Genomic DNA, 9433 nt, shown 5'->3' with positions numbered 1-9433 from the left:
TATTAAATTGAAAAAAAAAACTGATGAGATTCAAATAATTATTGTCTTATAGAGATGATTTCTGTACGGTAAAGAAGATAAACCCAAACTTTATGTCCTTATCCTGTGTAGGCCATTGGATCAGTTTGAAATCCCAGCAAAAACTTATCCCATATACATATAGGTGCACTTTAAAAAAATAATTTTGGCTCATTCATCTTTCAGGATGAATTTCTACATAGACTAGATAAGTTTTTCTGAAAACCAACATACAAATAAGACATTTTAAAAATGATTTAAAATAGTTTCCTCCACATTTTCAGAAAAACAGTTTATTTTGTAGACTTAGCCCAAATTCACTGAGTTTTTGTCGGTGAATTCACCTAAATTCTTAATTTTTTCTTATACAGTGAATTGCTGTGTGCACAGCACAGCACAGAGCTCTACACAGGTCTCGATCCCACAAACCATGAGATCATGACTTGAGCCAAAAGCAAGAGCCTGATGCTTAACTGACTGAACCACCCAGACACCCCTTTAAATACATTTCAACCTATGAGAATGTACTTTAGATTTATATTAGATTAATTCTTTGGAGGTATAAAAGCATTATTGCTATATAGCTTGATGTCTTTCCCCCCTTTTTTGGCATCATTGTTACATATATTACATCTATATACAATACAAACCCATTTATATGTTGCTTTAAGTATTATTTTATATAATTTTATTTATTTTAAAGAAACCAAGGGAAGAAAAGAGAGAAAGTCTATATTTATAGTATATGTATTTGTATCTTCCTATATGCCATTTCTGGTCTGTTTGTCCCTGTGGTTTCAGTTTGCCATCTAGGATCATTTCCTTAGCTCAATACAGCTTTGCTTTCATTCACCTCTTTCGTGCAAATAACATTTCTATATGTTATACACTAAATAATACAATTATATACCTACTGTTTTATACACTTTATTTTTAAATCAGTTAAGAGAAAGTGAAATAACTCTTTACCACTTTTATACTTTCCCAACCTTCAAGAAGGAAATCAGTTTTTGTCTAAGCCTTGAACTGAGTCTGACTGACTTACCAGTTGGGAATTCATACTTAGATCTTAATAAAGCAAGACTAACTGAAAGAGAGGAGGATTCAAAAGAAAATGTGCAACCATCCCCATTTGTCCTCAAAGCATGAAAGAAATTACAATTTGAACATATGAAGGAGTCATGTCCAGTCAATATGTCTCAGTCTTTAAGAACAAAAACTTCTGCAAGCTGAAGGTCCAATGACTTAAGTACAGCTGAGAGTCTAAATTAATAACTTAACAACACTATGTATTGAAAAAGCAGCACTAGATTTTGGTGCCACAGAGCAGCATAAAGATTTCAGACCCATTTCCCTGGCTGATTCAACAGCAAATTTCTTTGACAATGGAGGGGTGAAATAAATGACCTGGAAATGTATCATCCAGTCATATATTTCTGGGACTTCAATAGCCATAAACATTATTACTCCATCTCCTCAGTTTTATTCTATTTCTTATGAAAATGTTAAAATCAGATATTATGTGTGAACAATAAAGCTTTCATGGAAAGGTAAAAAGTAGTTTTATCTGAAATAAGCAGCACTTCTCACTTTACAACCACGATATCAAAAAAGACTTACACCCTGACCTTGCATTTGAAAGGATGCTGTCTGTAGCGTGATAAAAAGTCATGGAAGGATTTAGCAGACTTGTAGGTTTGGGCACTAACATCCAAGGGTAAAAGATGCAAAAGTAAAAATATTAAAGAAAGAAAGGAAGGAAGATAGAAGAAAGAAAGGAAGATAGAAGAAAGAAAGAAAAGAAAGAAAGAAAGAAAGAAAGAGAAAAGAAAAAAGAAAAGAAGAGAAAAGAGAAACAGCTAAAGTGGAATGACTCCTTCCCTCTGGCAAAATCATTGCTGCCCTGAAATAAAATGTAACATTCCAATTCTTTCAAGGGACACCCTCTGATTTTTCCTTGCCACAGCCCTGGGGCCATACCCAAAGCCATCCTCCTCTTAATAAGGTAGCAGGGTTACAATGAATATAAGAACTTAGAGCAGAAATACAAATGGGAATCTTAGAAAAGATGGGTGAGGAGGTCTGCAAAGGAAAGCCTAAAAGCCAAAGAAATAAATGTGGTGCAACTTAAGACAAAAAAGGGAAATATAAATTCAATACATCAGAAAAAATAAAATGTTTCCTTAATTTTTGACACTCTCTAACCTAAAGCTGGAAGGAATCTGAGAGCTCATCTGATCCCACTCCTTAGTTTTCCAGATAAAGAAATTCAAGCCTAGAAAGGTAAGTACTTTCTCAAGTACATTCTTTAAGAGTCTGCTGAACCTACAGTTTTAGAAAGAGTAATAACTAAGAAAAGAAAGCTAATACAGTTGAAATGGTAGAGGCAGAAGTTTATGGAAATAAAATGTATTAAAAATAAGAAGCTAAATTTAAATCTATATTACTTTCTAGATATATCCCAATTTACTAAAAGAAAAAAATCGTTGAAGTATTAATTTTTTAGATGTTTATGGTGGCTTACAACAGTGCTGATCGACTAGAAAAGATCATATTACTTGAGAAAAGGACCATTTGGTAAATGTAAATACATTGCATTTTTCCTCACCACAGCCATTTTTGATATGGTATACATGGGTACTACCAGAAAATTTCCACTAAGGAAGCAGGATTACTTTGCAATATCTTTTTTTTATTGGACAAATGATAAATGTTTATTTATGACAGCTAATATTGAAGAAGTCGATGAAGAATTTGAAGAAGGGTCAATGATTTAAATAGCATAAAATCATGCGTAGCAAGAGGGATAAACCTAAGGAGATTATTCAGCTTAAACAAAGGAAAATCGGTCTCCGATTTTATAAAGGGATTTTACACAGAGGGTGACTTAGTGTCTCTTTACCATTAAAGAAAACACAACAACAGAATCGCTGTTTGCAAGAGAATGGAAAATACAAGGAGAATAAAAAGAACATGTATTAAAAAGCTCACTTTCTGTACCTCATATCATCAGCATATTATAGATATTTGAAGTTAAAAAAACAAGACATGCGGGTACACGTGTAGACAAGGGTATTGCATTACTGAATACATGTAAAAACCCTACGAATTCTAAATTATTATTTTCCCTTGGGGATAGACAGAAGTAACACCAGTAATAGGAATCAGATTGCAATTTTCTTTCCCAGAATAGATATTTACTGGTGGACAATAATTAAAATGCGAAATTATTTAAGCACTGAAGGTTAAGTCTCAAAATGGTAACTTATTACACCTCTAGATGGATTTTCCTATGCTCTCAGCTATCCTTTGAAAGTATCAAATATTCTTCAGAATCAATGGGAATTTATTCACATCGTTAAAATCCAGGCTAGCACACTGTATTCTAGATATGTAATGACTAGCACATATTAGAGATTCAATAAATATTAAATGAAGTCCAGGGCTGAGAGAATTATTCTTTTTCAATTTCGAAGCCATAGAAGGCCCCATTTAGCTGCAAGGAAGGCTGCAAATGTGTTATTACAGCTGCACATTAACACTCCCGCTAAAAATGGAATTCAGTTAGAAAATAACAAGACAATGCACAATTACATAGGCTCCTGACACATTCTCTGACACACGCTTCATTGTAATAACAATAACACCCACTTCCTCACCAGCAACACCACCTGAAGTGGATATGCCATTGTATTATTATTATTATTATTATTATTCATACCAAAATAAATCTAGCTCACGCTCCTCTTTTGTGAAATTCTATGACTTTTTTTTTTTCAGTGGCTGCTTCCCAATCCACATCGCTGGGGCAAATAACATTTGCATTTTAAGAATTTTTATCCAAGAACAGAAGCCAACATAATGTCTCTACTTGGAACAAAGCTGGATTTTTAACTATTAAATTATAATGCCCGATGATTTCAGAAGGTGTCTCAAATGGACCTGAGGAGAGTGGACTAGGGCCATAAGAGATTAGAGTTAGTCATTTGATCAGTTTGTTTATATAAAGTCCTTTAGTTCATTTAATTCTACTTCTGCAACCAACCACAGCAGCAAAATCCATTGTTGCACATAAGTACATAGTATTATGTACTCCTCTAAATTTCATAGCAAGATAATAAGAGTAATGTCAGATCAACCTAGATTCTAGCTTTAATGGTTATTTGGAAAACAGGCAGCCCTATTTTCAGAATCTCCAAAAGATATAATAATACCTGAGTGAGCTTAGGCTGGTACACACCCATAGGCCCATGCGTGTTGTTTTTAGCCAGCATCACTTCTGATTGGTCGGTGTTCAGGTTATTTACATTGTTGAAGGTTTTAATTTTTTGAGAAATTAAATAGATTTTGTCTATATAGTTTCAATAACTAATTTCCTCCTTTGATCCATCTTTACTATGTAATAGGTAACACATACCAAGTTACCAATGTACTTTCAAATACAAATTGTATATTCTTTTCTTTAAGATATGAATATTGGAAGAAGATAGTCATCATTCTGAGTAACATAAAGCAGTAACTAGCCTCTTATAAACACATAAGGGTGAAAGTTAAGGCAATGCCTCTCTAAAGCAACAAAGTGACTACTTCTGCTTACTGAAGAGAAAAGACATATTATTTTTTACATATTCTTTACTTGATAAATATTAAGTAAAATAGATTATTTTTCTACTGTTACATTACTTTAAAAAATTTTTCAATGTTCATTTATTTTTGAGAGAGAGACAAAGCGCGAACAGGGGAGGGGCAGAGAGAGGGGGAGACACAGAATCCGAAGCAGGCTCCAGGCTCTGAGCTGTCAGCACAGAACCCAACACGGGGCTCGAGCCCATGAACCATGAGATCATGACCTGAGCTGAAGTCGGACACTCAACCGACTGAGCCACCCAGGCGCCCCTTGTTACATTACTTTAAATGCCTATAACTCATAAATTAGAATTGTAACAAACATATTTCTAATCCAATTGACTTAGAAGTACTATCCTATTATATGTCCTACTTCTCATTTTTAGTTTTCCAAAGTTCTTATACAGTGCCTCTGAAATGACTGTGATTTAATAATTCAGACATATTGCAAAATAATGAGAATTGTAAAGTATGTTGGCTTTTTAAAACTCAGAGTACTTTCTAAGGATAGCAATCACCTGTAATAAGCAGAAAATTTTTAATTCATTATTCAGAGTTTGACTGCCACCTACAGGGCTATTTTAGTCTTGCTTTCTGCCATTTCTGTGATCAATATGTTTAAATATTCCCTGGTTAGATAAAAAATAGCGATGTGGGAGCAGGGGAGACTTATGAATAAAGTCATTTGTCCCACTTAGAGACCGTTCTTAAGAAATTTTAAAGGATCACTCCTAAAGCTCTATATGGGACTTACACATTGATTTAGTGTCTTGTTGAGATGTGATCTAATAAATCTCTTTTACATGATAAAATGCTTAAAAAGCTCATTTTAAGACCATGGTATAAAACTACATATAAAGTAATCCTAATGTAATGCAACTTATTCCTGTAAATATTGAAAATCTTAATTTTCTAAATGCTTTAACCAAGGATATTTCTTTAATGTTTATTTTTGAGAGAAGGAGAGAGAGAACGAGCTCAAGGGGCAGAGAGTGGGAGAGAGAGAATCCCAAGCAGGCTCCGTGCCATCAGCCCAAAGAGGGTCTCAATCCCATGAATTGTAAGATCATGACCTGAGCAGAAGCCAAGAGTAGGAGGCTTAACTTACTGAGCCACCCACGTGCCCCTCACGGAGGGTATCGATAGACAGTGGATAAAGCGAATATAGTCATACAAGATAAACAGCAAATAGTTTTAAGGGGAATAATAAGAAACTATTTCCTGGGTCATGTAATAACGCCTTCATGACCTGGAACCCAAAACTCACTTGTAATAAATCAAGTGTATTATGCATACCATATTTGTCTAGGCATGAGCTAAAGTCACGGTGCAAACAACAAAAATACCAAACATCCTCTTGTGTTGGCTAACACATGTGACTGCTGTTTCTTCACCAGTCACAGCTCTAGCCTTTCTCTGGTCTTCCCTTCTTCTAGACGAGGTTTATTAACACACCCTGCTTCAGAGCGTAGTGCTCCTTCCTGAAACTGTCCCCAAACCACCCAACACAGCCCACTGTTATACACCGCACCCTTTCTAACATCCTCTGATTGAGATGCGCACCCCCAGTTCCCCGTAGTGCGTGTTTCCTTTGCTGCTTAAACTCATTCCAGATAGTAAAAGTTTTTTCAGCAAATCACACAATCTGGTATTTCAAAAAGTAAACTTTTTTTTCTTTATTCAGTAGATCCCCTACTATCTTTTCTCCACCGCCTTTTCTCTTGCCCATTTCTTTTTTTTTTAATGTTCATTTATTTTTGAGAGGGGGAGGGGCAGAGAGAGAGGGAGTCTGAAGCAGGCTCCAGGCTCTGAGCTGTCAGCACAGAGCCCGACGTGGGGCTTGAACCCACAAACAGTGAGATCGTGACCTGAGCTGAAGTCGGACACTTACTGGACTCAGCCACTCAGGCGCCCCTACTTGCCCATTTCTAACCATTACACTGTCACTTCCACTGGATTGATTTGTCACTATGGTAGAGTTTTACACAATTAATCAACATTAGTCATCTTCCTGAATACAAGCTCCTGTGCAATGACTTTTCAGCGCCTCCTAACAAAAGGTAGAATTTCTTAAATGTCTGCTGGTCTTGTGACTTGCTTTGACCTTTCGACTGTGTCAGAGTGATGTTGCCAGTCACAAGCCTGGCCCTCCAAAGACCTCTTACGCTGTGTTCTTTGTCTTGAAACCCTCCACCACCCTGGGCTCAGCTCTGGCTGGGCGGTGAATCAAAGACTAGGAAGGAACAGAAACAAGCCAGCCAGCCATCACCTACCCAAACTGGCTGCCGACCGTAGCCATGTAGATAAACGCAGTCAACACACAGGCAGCCAGACCCAGTGAGCTCAACCCCAAATTCCGCCCCCACCCCAGTACCATAAAGACTTGTTTCTCAGCCGCCAAATTTTGTGGTGATATGTCATACAACAAGGGTTATTTGGTATAGTCTCAGGAACCACTTTCTACTTTGCTAAATTTATAGTTTCACTTTTACTAAATTCACAATTTATATATCTACCCACGTGGTAGCGTGTCACCCATTAGTTCAAACAGAGGCATCAGCAAGAAGTGAGAGACTAATGCAATGCGTATCACCTGTAATTATGTTGCCTTGTGTTAAATAGTCAGCATGAAGAGTTAAAATTAACATACTTCTAGAGAGAAGGATTATCTGGAAACTATTTGAGGAGCACAGGAAATAGACAAGTAGTGGAAATAGCCACTGGCAGTAATTTACTCATTTGATTACTTAGAATAACCTATAGCCAAAGCTTCTAGCTTCTTTAAGATGAACTATTGAAGTTTCCTTCATACGTTTTGGTATTTGATTTCAACTTGCAAACGGAAACGTATGGGTTATAAATAGTAATAAGCAAAATGGTGCATTGATAATGCGGTGGCACTGCTTTTAACCTCAAAATCTTAGTGAATCTGGAATTACCCAGCTATGCTTCGGAAATGTTTGTACCTTTGGAACACAGCATTTTATGATGCTGAAAATAACTCACTTCCTACAACCTACTGCGAAACCCAAACACAGCCCAAAGTGTGATGCAGAAAAAGCAAAACAAAACAAAACACAAAGGTTTTCTTTGCTCTAATGATGAGAAGGCAGAGATAATGCAAAATGGGAAATAAAAAGCCTATTGAATTTAAATGCTTAAATCCATCTGAAAGAAATAAGACTTGTTAAGTTAAAAACCAGTGACTCACTGAAATCTGTTTCTTTCGGTGTGAGATGAACAAACGTGATGTGGTTGTTTTAGGAACACAAGTGTGTCTACTTGAGAGAATCAACCAGACCCTCCACTGTTTTTACACTTGTACTCTCTCCTCAAAAGTTCCAACATCTCCTTTCCTCTCCTTGCCCTCAGATGATGGTTTGCTCCCTGTTGAAATCAGAATTTCCACGTCTCACCACCCCATCTCATCTCTCCTTCTAGCTGTGCCCATACACTTCGCCTTTTCTTGTTACTATGAATGAGTGAACTATCCCAAATCACCTCCTCTAATATCCTCTAATATCCCCTATACTTCTGTATTCCTTCTGTGAATTTCCGCCATAGTTTCCTCATTATCTGGAGCTAATTCCTCTGATACTCCAATGTAAATATGGAGGAAAGTCGTGCTAGGCTACGCTTCCAGCACAGTAGTTATAAAATAATGACCCTCATGGGGCGCCTGGGTGGCTCAGTTGGTTGGCCGTCCAACTTCAGCTCAGGTCATGATCTCATGGTTCATGAATTCAAGCCCCGTGTCGGGCTCTGTGCTGACAGCTGGGAACCTGCAGCCTGCTTCGAATTCTGTGTTTTCCTTTCTCTCTGCCCCTTCCCCACTAACACTCTGTCTCTCTCTGTCTCAAAAATAAATAAACATTAAAATATAATAAAATAAAATAATAAAATTAAAAAAGTGGCCCTCAGACCAGCAGCAACAGCAGCAGCCATCTCACTGGCAACTTGTGAAGAATGCAGATTGAATATACTACTCCCCCCAGGCCTATGAATCTGAAACTCCATAATAGAGCCCAGCAATCTGTAAATTAACAAGCCCTCTGGAAGATTCTACTGTGCCCTCAGGCTTGAGAACAATTGCTAGAGCAATGGGCTTACATCCAGCCTGAACAACGGCCCTGTCTCCACAAGATCATGCTATTAGCAAAGAATCATGTTTTATTCTCTGCCATCTTTATATTAAATAGTATCTTGACTCCATATATTGTACCCGCTATAATTTTTTCTTCTCTTATAGAAAAATCTTTTTTTTTATTAAAAAATGTTTTAATGTTCATTTATCTTCAAGAGAGAGGGAGAGACAGAGCGTGAGCAAGGGGAGGGGCAGAGAGAGAAGGAGACACAATCTGAAGCAGGCTCCAGGCTCCCAGCTGTCAGCACAGAGCCTGACGCGGGGCTCGAACTCACAGACCATGATGAGATCACGACCTGAGCCGAAGTCAGACGCTCAACCGACTGAGACACCCAGGAGCCCCAATACCTAAAATTCTTTATCATAAACTTAAATCAGCTCAAAGGACTTCTGAGGTAAGGTAAATATTGGCACTTGAAAATAAAACTTCTATCTCCCTCCTTTAAACTTTATCCACTAGACTCTAAATGCATTTTAATTATACATTGGGCAGAATGAGAACAGCACATCAACAGCTGAAAAAGAAGAATTAATCTCCAACAAATGGAGCCAAGTTTTTAAAGTTCAGGAGCATTACGCTTAAGATTGCATTGGGGAACATTCTGCCCCCTATCTGCTCACAAGCAACAGCTCAGTTTTTATGAA

The sequence above is a fragment of the Panthera uncia genome, chromosome B1 (genome assembly GCF_023721935.1).
Source record: "Panthera uncia isolate 11264 chromosome B1, Puncia_PCG_1.0, whole genome shotgun sequence".
In the NCBI taxonomy this organism is placed as follows: Eukaryota; Metazoa; Chordata; class Mammalia; order Carnivora; family Felidae; genus Panthera; species Panthera uncia.
The sequence above is the reverse complement of the archived record's forward strand: the minus strand, read 5'-3'. Positions refer to the sequence as shown.